We start from the raw sequence: 11,751 nt of genomic DNA, 5'->3' as shown, positions 1-11,751 counted from the left end.
TTGGTATTTGAAAATTGAATAAATGATAAATTTTATTATTTTAATACAATAATACAAAATTATATAATAAAAAATTGAATTTTTTATGAGAATGGATAAATGTATTTATTTTCGAAAAAAAACTTCTAAAATTTTAGTTTAATTATCAATCATTATTAAGCGAATGGTAAGGATTTAACTTTCATAAAATATTCTAAAATCTTCTTAATAATAGTCATATATTAAAGGTTAAGATTTATCATAAAAGTACTTATGTGTTTTCTTTCCTTTTACTTAAATTGGTTAGTAAAATGACAATGCCATATGAACATTAGTTAAGGTATTTTAGGCATGTGGTATTATTAAGTCATGGTATTGTAACAAAATCTATGTATAAATTAATGATCTCCATTATAGAGTGAATCTCTATGTAGAAAGTTATAACTTAGTTATTTTTTATGATTTTTTTCTTTTTGTGATATTGATACTATGAAATGTCTCCAAAAATAAGCTTTTGATGTCCATTAATATTTATAACCATTTACTCCACGGGGTCTTGGATGGATGATGATTAGGTGATTTGTTACGGCATTCTTTGATGTGAAGTCACTGGTTCAATTCCCCAGCCCTATTAGGGTGATATATTAGACATGATGACAATATAGTCCCACCAAACTGTCAAAAAAAATATTTTTGACCATCTAATTTATATAAAAACACTAATTAGTTTTACATTTAATTATTCAACTCTTTACTTCATTATAAAAAAGAAATAAAATAAAATTTATAATTTAATATTACTTTTTAAAACAATATAATATATTGTATTATATAAAACTAACAATTTGATATACTATAGAAAATAGAAAAATAAAAAATAAAATAAACTTAATATCAAAATTATATATATATATATATATATATATATATATATATATATATATATAATCTAACCCACACTTAATATTATCACCCACACTTAATATTATCATACATATTACATGATACCATATTATCATACATATTACATGATACCAAAAACATATAGGAAGAGAAAAGTAAGATGCAAGGTACTAGAGACTAATATATTGATATATTTCCAAGAAAACAGGGTGGGTTGACCGTTATTATATGTAGAGATATTATGTGATACCAAAAACATACAGTATTATCATACATATTACATGATACCAAAAACAGATAGAAGAGATAAGTAAGATGCAATGTACTAGAGACTAATATATTGATATATTTCCAAGAAAATAGGGTGGGTTGATCATTATTATATGTAGAGATATTTTGTATTTCAATATTACTTTTTTTATTTTAAATTTTTAATCAATTTAAAATTAAAATAAAATTTTAAACTATTTTAATTTATAATTTATTGTATACTGTTAAGATATCTTTTGTGAAAATGTTGTCACTTCGCATCTAAATAAACTAACCAATAACATAAAAAAATATATAATTTAAATTTATTAAAAATAAATATTTAATATTATAAATTATAAAAAATATAATTTAAAACGAATATATATATATATATATATATATATATATATATATAATCTTATTATATTTTTATGTTAATATCTATCTATATATTAATGTAAAAAAGTATAATAAAATGATATTTTATATATATTTTATAATAATAATAATAATAAAAGTTTGGTAAAATTTTATTTATTTATTATTAAAAAAAAGTGATTTTACGACTATGTCGTTTAATATCTATTAATGTCAAAAACCGGCTATCATTCGGTATATTTGATTTTATGTACCACGATTTCTTACAATATAATTTTCTCGCTTATGTTATTTTAGATGACATGGACATATGTGTTTTAGCCATTATTAAATGGCATACCTACACATAAAATAATCGGTCGTGGGCCGCATGGACACTTCAGTGCTGCAACATAAATTTGACTTGCAGTTATGACTCTAAACTTCAGTGTTACATTATAGATTTGACTTGCAGTTGTGATTTCCTCAATTTCACCCGATGTCTTCCATTTCTACGTGTTATACTCGTCTCGTTTACGAAAACAAATATTAGCTTATATTGTATATATTCTGGAATTTGTAATTGACATTAGATTTTATAAATGAATGCATGAATTAATTAAACCCAGAGTTAAAAGTAATGGCATCACTGAAACTTCAATGAAATTGAAAATAGCGAAAATTGTATGGCATTATTGCCCTTTGTATATGTATTATTCCTGACATTACGCAATTGGTAAAATTGTGAATTAATAAACTGTGAATTATTTGCAATCATACAGAGAGATTGATGCAGACCTGCAAATGTATTACAACCAATTCCGATTAAAAGGATTGTGGAGTGACGTATACGTGAAGAAAGATCTTTTCGTACTCTCATATTTTTTTCTCTTTACCATGCAAGGGACCACTGGCATACCTTGTCTTTTCCTAGAGCATGCACATGATTTGTTTTTGTGGGCAGAGAAATTATTGCATTAGAATGACAATAATTTGTTTTCTATTCCACAATTCGACAAATTTAGGAGAAATAAAGGTAATTGAATTAATGATCAAATGAGGGTTAAACCCCACATTGACCAACTTATTATTTATTTAGACAAGCGTACATATCTTTCATTTTTTTGTAAATCAATGCACAATATTGGATTTCAATAAAATATTCCTCATCTAATAACAAAAGGCCGGATAAGATCTGAGTGTGTAGTCTAATAATTATTTAATTAATCAATCTGAAAAGTTGAGCGTTACACTATTAAAAAATATATGACTTCTTTTCCGCTTACAATTCCATGGCTATTGGGTAACATTAACTGATTTGGAGGGCTGGTCGTCTAGGGAAGTGAAGGTCGGGCGCACATGAGCAACTGGCAAGAATCTTTTATTAATTTTTCATTTTAATTTTTTTTTGAAAATATGACGATAGTTATTATGATTTAGTTGTAAGTATTGTTTTTTTTGAGGGTCAGTAAACTTATATTAATTTAGGTGTCAAATAGGCAGTGAAGACAATCATCTCTGCAGTGGTCCTTAATGGGGCAGGGTTTCACTCATGCCAAATACCTCTTGTTTAACTTTGTTTTTTAAGTCCCATAAAGAAAAGCTCTTAGCCAACCAGAAATGAAGAGAAGCTCTTAGCCAACCAGAAATGATTTTAGGGGATATTGGAGGCCCAAAATATTGTTTCTATTATTTGTTAAAATATTGTTTCTATTTGTTAAAAGAGTTATGAGAAATTTATATATATTGTTAATTTATCGGGAAATTTATTTATGTTGTTAATTCCTGTTTAATTTTTATAAATAGATTGAAATATGAAAAGTCAAAATATTAGCTCTTAGATCAACTACATTTATTATGTTTATGTTAATTTACTAATTTAATATAAGTATTTTTACTATATGATAAAATATATTTGAATGATATTTAAATGTACCCACACAAAATAAAAATGTAAATAAAAATATATTGTCTCATTAAGGCTCCCCTCTTTCAACTTGGGGTGGAAGAGCCGACGTTGACGTTTTTTAATAAAAATTTTTGGACAATCCAGATTAAATCTGGAGCAAATATGCCTGGAATATGCTTAGTCTCACAAGCATACGCACTGCGGAAAATGTTAGATGTTATTTTTTGAATGTAATATATTTGAAACGACGGTTGTCTGTGCATTTCATTCCACCCATGACCGTCGTGTAGCGATCATGGATGAGCAACTGTTTGATTTCAGTGCACCGCCAGTGACCATTCAATGCTCCGCCATTCTCCTGTGCGTTTCATTTCACCCATGACCGTCTGTAACCACTCCGGCGACAATCGAACCGACAAGAAGGCCAATCATCAGGCCCCTACTCGATTCTCTCTTGGACCTTCGTGCTCCAACAAAGGCTATAGTGAGAGACGACTCAGGCAAGATCTCCGAGCAGAAATTTCAGTCCAAAATACCTTGAATCTCTTAAGAATTGGTCGGTCTTCATAGGCAATGTTTATTTGCAGGGTTTCATTTCAGCCATCGTAATTGTTCTCATCCAGATCCGAACCTAATTCGTTCTCACAGGTGTCGAATTCGATGGCTATGTGATTCATTGTCTTTCTGTTTGTAGATGGATCGAATGCGCCATGCTCACATAAGCTCAATCTAAATTGGAAAATATTCTACACACAAAGGAGCTTGCCTTCACACTAGGTAATTTTAATCTGAATTGGAAAATATTATACACACAAAGGAGCTTGCCTTCATAATTTTAATCTAAATTGGAAAATATTCTACACACAAAGGAGCTTGCGTTCACACAAGGTAATTTTAATCTTGAGCCGTGTTTTCATAACCGCTGAAATCAACAAAGCTTTTGCAAAAACTGAAAAGACCATTGTGATACACTTGACCACCAATGCGGAGAGAAGCCATGTCAAATATTGGAACCATGAACCAGAACGTTGGGAATGCAACTACAGAGATAGAGCTTTCAATCATATTAAGTTTGTTACTTATTCAAATTTGTAATCTCTATGCCGCGTATTCAATTTCGATAAGATATTTTCACCTGTGAATTTATATTAAATGGATGTTGAACCTATTGATTTGCCTGGCGAAAATGATTAATTTCTATTGTGGAAATTTTCCATCTCAAAGGATGTTATCATTTTTTTTCCTAAAAAATAGTGCTTTCATTTACCATGGATGTTTTCTCTTGGATATGCACTAATTTTAAATTAATTGAATTGTTATAAAAACATGCCGAAGTAACAAATTCTAATGTTAAAAATTACCAACGACAGATTTTCAAAAGTTTTCAAAAGTATAATGCAAGCCATTTTTAGATTTAGGTACAAGGATAAACTGCATATAACGACACTATGACAATATTTTCAATCTTCAAACTTTATGTTTATATTCCAGTTTTGCAGCGTGCAACCCGAGCAACAAAAGCAGCCTTGATAGGTGCCACAGAGCGTGAACATGCACACTGTTCACAATGTTCATTCTCCTTTGAAACGATAGTATTTGGAATCTTACAATCATTGCATATTCTTAAAATAAGATTATTCCTGAATGAAGAGTTGGTTAAACATAGAGAGTTAGTTAACTAAGTGATTGAGTGGTTGAGTCAAGTTCAGTTAAGTGATAGATAGAGGACGTAGAGTATGTGATTGTATATGGTTGTATGTCAAGATATTTTAGGCAATTAGCTAGTTGAAAAAAGTAAGTTTAAATATCTTTGACCGGTTCATTGTAATCATCATATTTTATTTGATCAATAGAAAAGCAGCTCGTCAATAGAAAAGCAGCTCGTGTTTTTTTTTGAATGGTCTCCTCTGCCTTTCCAACAAATTGGTACAAAGCGAGGTTACACAGAACAACGAAAAACGGATTCGCAATAGTCCGTGTTAGAGGAAAATTCTATATTTTCTCTCGTACTTTGAGCGTTAACGCACTTTATAGTGACATAGAGAGCGCTATAACGCGCTCAGGCCCGCGCTAAGAGTTAAAAAAATTGCACCGCTTTGCATTCACGCGGGTTCCATTGGGATTTGTCGCGTTAAGCATGCACGCGGGAGTTCTTTTGTGTAAAGGGCATTAGTCGCATGCCATTCGCACGGGATACGCGTTAGTGTGAATAACGTAGTTTTAAAAAAATTACAGTCAAACGTTAAAACTCGTTGACTTCACATACGATGAGCGGCAAGATTTATTAAACGTAATTTTTCTTCCATTGGAGTGGTTTTATAAAGGTGTGAGTGTGAGTTATGTTTAAGGTTTTATATTAAATTTTTGGGATTTACGATAAAGTGTATTGAAAATTTTCAAAAAGGTTTTTGTTTAAGGTTTTTTTAATATAAAATAAAGAAACTTAGGGTCTTTATTAAAAGAGTATTCTTTAAAAAAAAAAAATTGCAAAAAAAAATTAAATAAAAAATTTAGGGTTCTTATTGAAAGGTTAATTTTTTTCGAAAAGGAGTTTACAAAGGAGAAATTTAAGGTTTTTAAAAAAAAAATTAGAGAAAGATGGCTTTCTCAAATTTCCAGACTTAGTTTCCACCGTTTACACGGAAAGGTTATGATGTGTGGGCCATTAAGATGGCAACCACATTGCAGGCACATGATGTTTGGGATTATGTCAAGTTTGGGTTTTCAGAACCTAAGAACGAAGAAGAAGAACAAGCTCTCAGTAATACAGAGAGGGAACAATGGAAGAAAGACAAGAAGAAGAATGCACATGCGTTGCAACTTATTCAGCAGGGAGTGGACCGAGCAGTGTTCCAGAAGATTATGATCACGTCTTCAGCAAAAGTAGCATGGGATACTTTGGCAACAAACTATAAAGGTATGGCCAAAGTCAATATTGTTAAGTTGCAGAATACTAGGAGAGATTTTGAAAGTCTGCAGATGAAGGAGACAAAGGACATCGATTCTTTCATGAATCAGGTCATAACTGTTGTAAATCAGTTAAAGATTTATGGTGAAGATATAAAAGATCAAAGAGTGGTTGAGAAGGTCCTCCGATCTTTGTCTACCAAATTTGATGTTGTGGTAGCAACCATAGAAGAAGCCAAGGATTTGGCATTATTGACAATTGATGAGGTGATGGGATCACTTCTATCGCATAAGGCAATGATAGACCGCTTTCAAAAGTTAGGTTTCTATTTCAAGAGACAGAGGTCGAGACATAAGTAGATCGAGAGGCAGAGGAGGAAGTGGAAGATACGGTGGTCAGAAAGATGGCTGAGAAGGGCATGAACATGCAAGTGGAAGAAACTACAGAAGCTTCAATAATAATCAAAGTGTTGACAAATCAAAGGTGAGATGCTATTACTACAATAAACTTGGTCATTATGCTCGTGATTGCAGGAAGAAAAGAGTTGATCAAGGGAACCAGAGAGCTAATGTCACTACAGAGAGTACTAAATCCATGTTCCTAGCTTGTCATACCATGCATGAACCTTCTACTAATGTGCAGCTGTTAGATAGCGGTTGCAGTAACCACATGATAGGCAACAAGGATTTGGTTGCAAATTTCGATCAATCTGTGAAAACAAAGGTAAACTTGGGGACTGACAAGACTGTGGTAGTAGATGGAAAAGGAGTGGTCAACATCCTGACCAAGAAGGGGGAGCCAAAGACAATTTCAGAGGTATATTATGTTTCTAGTCTCAAAGATAATTTGTTAAGTGTTGGTCAATTGACACAGAAAAGATACAAAGTTATCTTTCAAGGTCAAGAATGTTTTATATATGACAAGCCCCAAAGCAAGCAGCTGATAGCAAATGTGCAGATGATGAGGAACACACTCTTTCCTCAAATTTTGAATTACAGTGGTCAGGTGATCAGTTCTTTTACAGTTGCATGTTCGGATGATTACTAGTTATGGAACTTTCGATTTGGAAACTTGCACTCTTCTAGTTTAAGATTGTTGCAGCAAAAAAAAGAAATGGTCAAAGGATTACCTCCCATTAATGAGCCTGCTAGTACTTGTGAGTGTTTCATCTTAGGAAAACAACACCGTGAAAGTTTTCCAAAGGGAGTTGCATACAGAGCAAAGCAACCTCTTGAGCTAGTGCATACAGACTTGTGTGGACCTATGAGGACACAGTCGATTGGTGGAAGTTGTTACTTCCTCACTTTCATTGATGACTACAACAGAAAGACTTGGGTTTACTTCTTGAAGCAGAAGTCTGAAACTTTTGCAAAGTTCAAAGAATTCAAAGCCTTAGTAGAGAACCAAAGTGATCGACAGATCAAGGTATTGAGGTCAGATCATGGTGGAGAATATGACTCAAAGGCATTCCATGATAACTGCAAACAACATGGGATCATAAGACGTTTTACAATCAGGTACACACCACAACAGAATGGTGTAGCAGAGAGAAAGAATAGGACAATTATGAACATGGTAAGAAGCATGTTGAAAGGAAGAAACTTGTCTAATGAGTATTGGGCAGAAGCTGTCTCATGTGTTATTTATGTGGTCAACAGATCTACTACAAAGAGTGTGATGAACAGAGTACCAGAACAAGCATGGTCAGGTATGTATTGCAGTGTATCTCATCTCAGAGTATTTGGATGTGTAGCTTATGCACATGTGCCTAAGGAGCGAAGAGGCAAATTGGATGATAAAAGTGAAAAATGCATATTCACTAGTCATAGTGAGCAATCAAAAGCATACAAATTGTATAACCCTATCACAAAGAAGACCATAATTAGTAGAGGTGTTGTGTTCAAAGAACATGAGTCATGGAATGGAACTGTAGACAAAACAATTGATGCAAAAGTTCCATTGATGGAAGAAGATGATGTAGCAGAAAAGGAGCAACAAGAATCACAGGTGAAGACACCAAACAAAGACACACCAAAAAGGACTCCAAGATTTTCGGAGCAGCATGGATCTTCAAGTAGATCAACAGATGAAGATTCTCCAACAATCAACTAGGCGATGAATCAAGTAATGGTAAGAGAAAGATGAGAATTTTGAAAGATATTTATGATGATTTGGATGTTAGTTCAAATTTTGCATTGTTATCATTCCAACCTTCTTCATTTGAAGAAGCAATTAGAGATGAAAATTGGGTGCAAGCCATGGATGAAGAAATTGAAGCAATTTAAAAGAATGACACAAGGGGATTTGGTTGATTTACGAAAGGACAAAAATCTCATTGGTGTGAAGTGGGTGTACAAGGAAAAGTTGAATGAAAAAGGTGAAATTGACATATTTAAAGTAAGACTTGTAGCAAAAGGATTCTCACGGCAACTGAGAATAGACTTTGGAGAAAAATTTTCTTTGTTAGTCAGATTGGATACTATAAGAGTAGTTCTAGCCACAATAGCTCAGAACAAGTGGAAAGTATACCAGATGGATGTGAAATCAGCCTTCTTGAATGGAATTCTTGAAGAAGAAATTTATGTGCAGCAGCCTCCAGGATATGAAGTTGAGAGTAATGAAGAGAAATTTTATAGGTTGAAGAAAGAGCTCTATGGACTAAAGCAAGCGCATAGAGCTTGGTATAGCACAATCGACAACTAGATGATCAAGAATGGATTTTTCAGAAGCAACATTGAGCCTACCTTATACACAAAGGTAAATAAGCATGGACATATTTTGATTGTTTTCTTATATGTTGATGACATAATTTTTATAGGTGATTTGGAGATAGATGAATTTAAAGCAGCCATGATGAAAGAATTTGAGATGAAAGATCTTGGTCTCATGAAATATTTTCTTGGCATAGAGGTTGAGCAATCTGAAAAAGGAATTTCTATTTGTCAAAATAAATATTCCAAATATTTGTTGAAAAGATTCAGAATGGAAAATTGCAAACCTGTCCCCTACACCAGTTGAACTAGGTATAAAGTTAAGCAAGGATGATGAAGGATCATATGTCAATCCAACTCTATTTAAAAGATTGGTGGGCAGCCTCATGTATCTCATAGTTATAAGACCAGATATCATGCAAGGAGTGAGTTTGATTTCCAGATTTATGGAGACTCCAAAAGACACACATTGGAGTGTAGGAAAAATAATTCTGAGATACATAGCAGGAACTAGAGATCGTGGCATTATGTATGCAAGAACAGAAAAGAAGGATTTGATTGGATACACAGATAACAATTTTGCAAGTAGTTTAGATGATATGAAGAGCACTTTTGGTTTTGTGTTCAACCTTGGTTTAGGTGTGATTTCATGGCCATCTAAGAAGCAGTCCATTGTGACACTTTCATCAGCAGAAGCAGAATATGTAGCAGCAACATCAACAGCATGTCAAGTAGTGTGGCTAAGAAGAGTACTTGATGGACTCAAGAAGAAACAGCAAAGATAAACAAAAATATATTTTGACAACACCTCAACGATTGCACTATCCAAGAATAGTGTGTTTCATCAGAAAAGCAAGCATATTGATACTAGATATCACTTTATTAGAGAACTTGTGAGCAATGGAGAAGTTCCCTTGAAGTCGTGTAAATCTAGTGATCAATTGGCTAATATATTTACTAAGTCATTAGCACAAGATGTGTTTGAGTTTCATGGAATAAACTTGGGTGTTGTAAGCCTAGCTAAGACATATACCATCAAGCGTGTTTGAGTTGTCATGAGTCATGTTTTAGTTTAGCAGTCGTAATTAAGGGGGAGTGTTAAAAGAAGATAATTACTCCTGCATGAGGATTTGGCTAAACATAGAGAGTCAATTAACTGATTGATTGAGTGGTTGAGTGTTGAGTCCAGTCGAGTTAAGTGATAGAAGACTTTGAGTGTGTGATTACATGTGGTTGCATGTCAAGATATTTTAGGCAATTAGCTAGTTGGAAAAGGTTTAAATACCCTTCACCAAGTTCATTGTAATCATCATGTTTTGTGTGATCAATAGAAGAGAAGCATCTCGTGTTTTGTGTGAATTCATGCTTTGTCTCCTCCGCCTTTCCAACACATATCACGTATATTCATTGATATATCTTCTTAAAATGCCCTCAGAATTTGTAGGGTTGAACCTTCCCTTAATAACCAACCGTTGTTGTCCATCAAGAGAACCACTTGTTCCCATTTCTGCAAGAAAAAATTTCATCACATGTTTTGGTTGCCTATGCATCGTTTCGAAGAGATCCATAAGATTAACAAATACAGTGTTTTTGGTACCCTCACGAAGGACTTGACGTGGCCCCATAATAGTTCTACGTTTTTCACCAACGAGCTATGGATTGTTCTCACGCAAAATATTGAACACTCTGTCAAGAAACTCTTCATATTTGTAATCATGATTAGTTCCCTCCCAAGAATATCAAACTTGCAAAATAATACCCTCCCCTTCTTCATCCTCACCCCCTAAATTATTATTAGCATCTTCTGTCCTCTCAACATTATCATCATCTTGAAAACTGCCTTCCACAGGCTTCTTCTTCTTCCTCCTCATCCGAGTGAATGCAGAGATAATACCAAAAAATAATTGAGTTCTAATTGTAATAATTAAATTGTGATATAAAACTCATGGCTCCGTTCCAATGGGTTTTCTTAATGCATTCAACTTTTAACAATGTGTCATCTTAATGCCCTTGTAATTAATTATCAGTTAAGATATATGGTTTCATTGAGTTAACGGATGTGATCACATTAAAATAGAGAAATCGAACCATGCTTCTCAATAAATAATCGACCACACCATTGGTTTTGAAATTATAGGCTTTATTTTCCACCCCGCTATGGAAATCATGCCACAGCGGACATTAACTTTGAAAGTCCAACAACAAAGAACTTCAAATTTAATTTTTAGATTTTTTGATATATTTAGATCCAATTTAAAAAAAATTCTCAATCATTTAAATTTTACGAATTACAAAACTGAAATTTCCAATTACAAATTTTCAAATAAACTTAGAAAATTTGACAAAACATGTCATAATTAAACTATGCTATCTAGAAGATGGTCGACTAGAAATTATATTCTGATGAGCATTTTCTCAGAATTGGAGAGAGCAGTTTACAGCTTTCGGTCAAGAACCTATAACAGTGCTAACCATTGGACATACAATTGTGTTCTATGAAAATTCCTTCGAGAAATGCTAGAATTTCGAAAATTGGATTTTAGAAAGTCGGTTTCATAAATTTTTAACCTCGATAAGTTATAAAAAGGTGAAAGATGGAAAAATCGATTTTAAGGAGGGGCTCCTATCATGAGCTTGCTACTTGTTGTGTCTCTTCATATGACTTTGACAACCGACTCCTAGTGAACCAATGGTGAACCTACTCAGAACTTTCACGCTCTTATGGCCTCAAC

At 33.0% G+C, this 11,751-nt stretch overlaps 1 pseudogene; it reads right to left on the bottom strand.

Moving 5' to 3' along the window:
* Positions 1 to 4,880: 4,880 nt before the first annotated feature.
* LOC149152967 (eukaryotic translation initiation factor 2 subunit beta pseudogene) lies at positions 4,881 to 10,890 on the bottom strand (annotated as a pseudogene).
* Positions 10,891 to 11,751: the final 861 nt, after the last annotated feature.

The sequence above is a fragment of the Pinus tabuliformis genome, chromosome 9 (assembly GCF_031772625.1).
Source record: "Pinus tabuliformis cultivar Carrire ecotype Pingquan chromosome 9, CPIR1, whole genome shotgun sequence".
NCBI classification, from domain to species: domain Eukaryota; kingdom Viridiplantae; phylum Streptophyta; class Pinopsida; order Pinales; family Pinaceae; genus Pinus; species Pinus tabuliformis.
The sequence above is the reverse complement of the archived record's forward strand: the minus strand, read 5'-3'. Positions and strand labels throughout refer to the sequence as shown.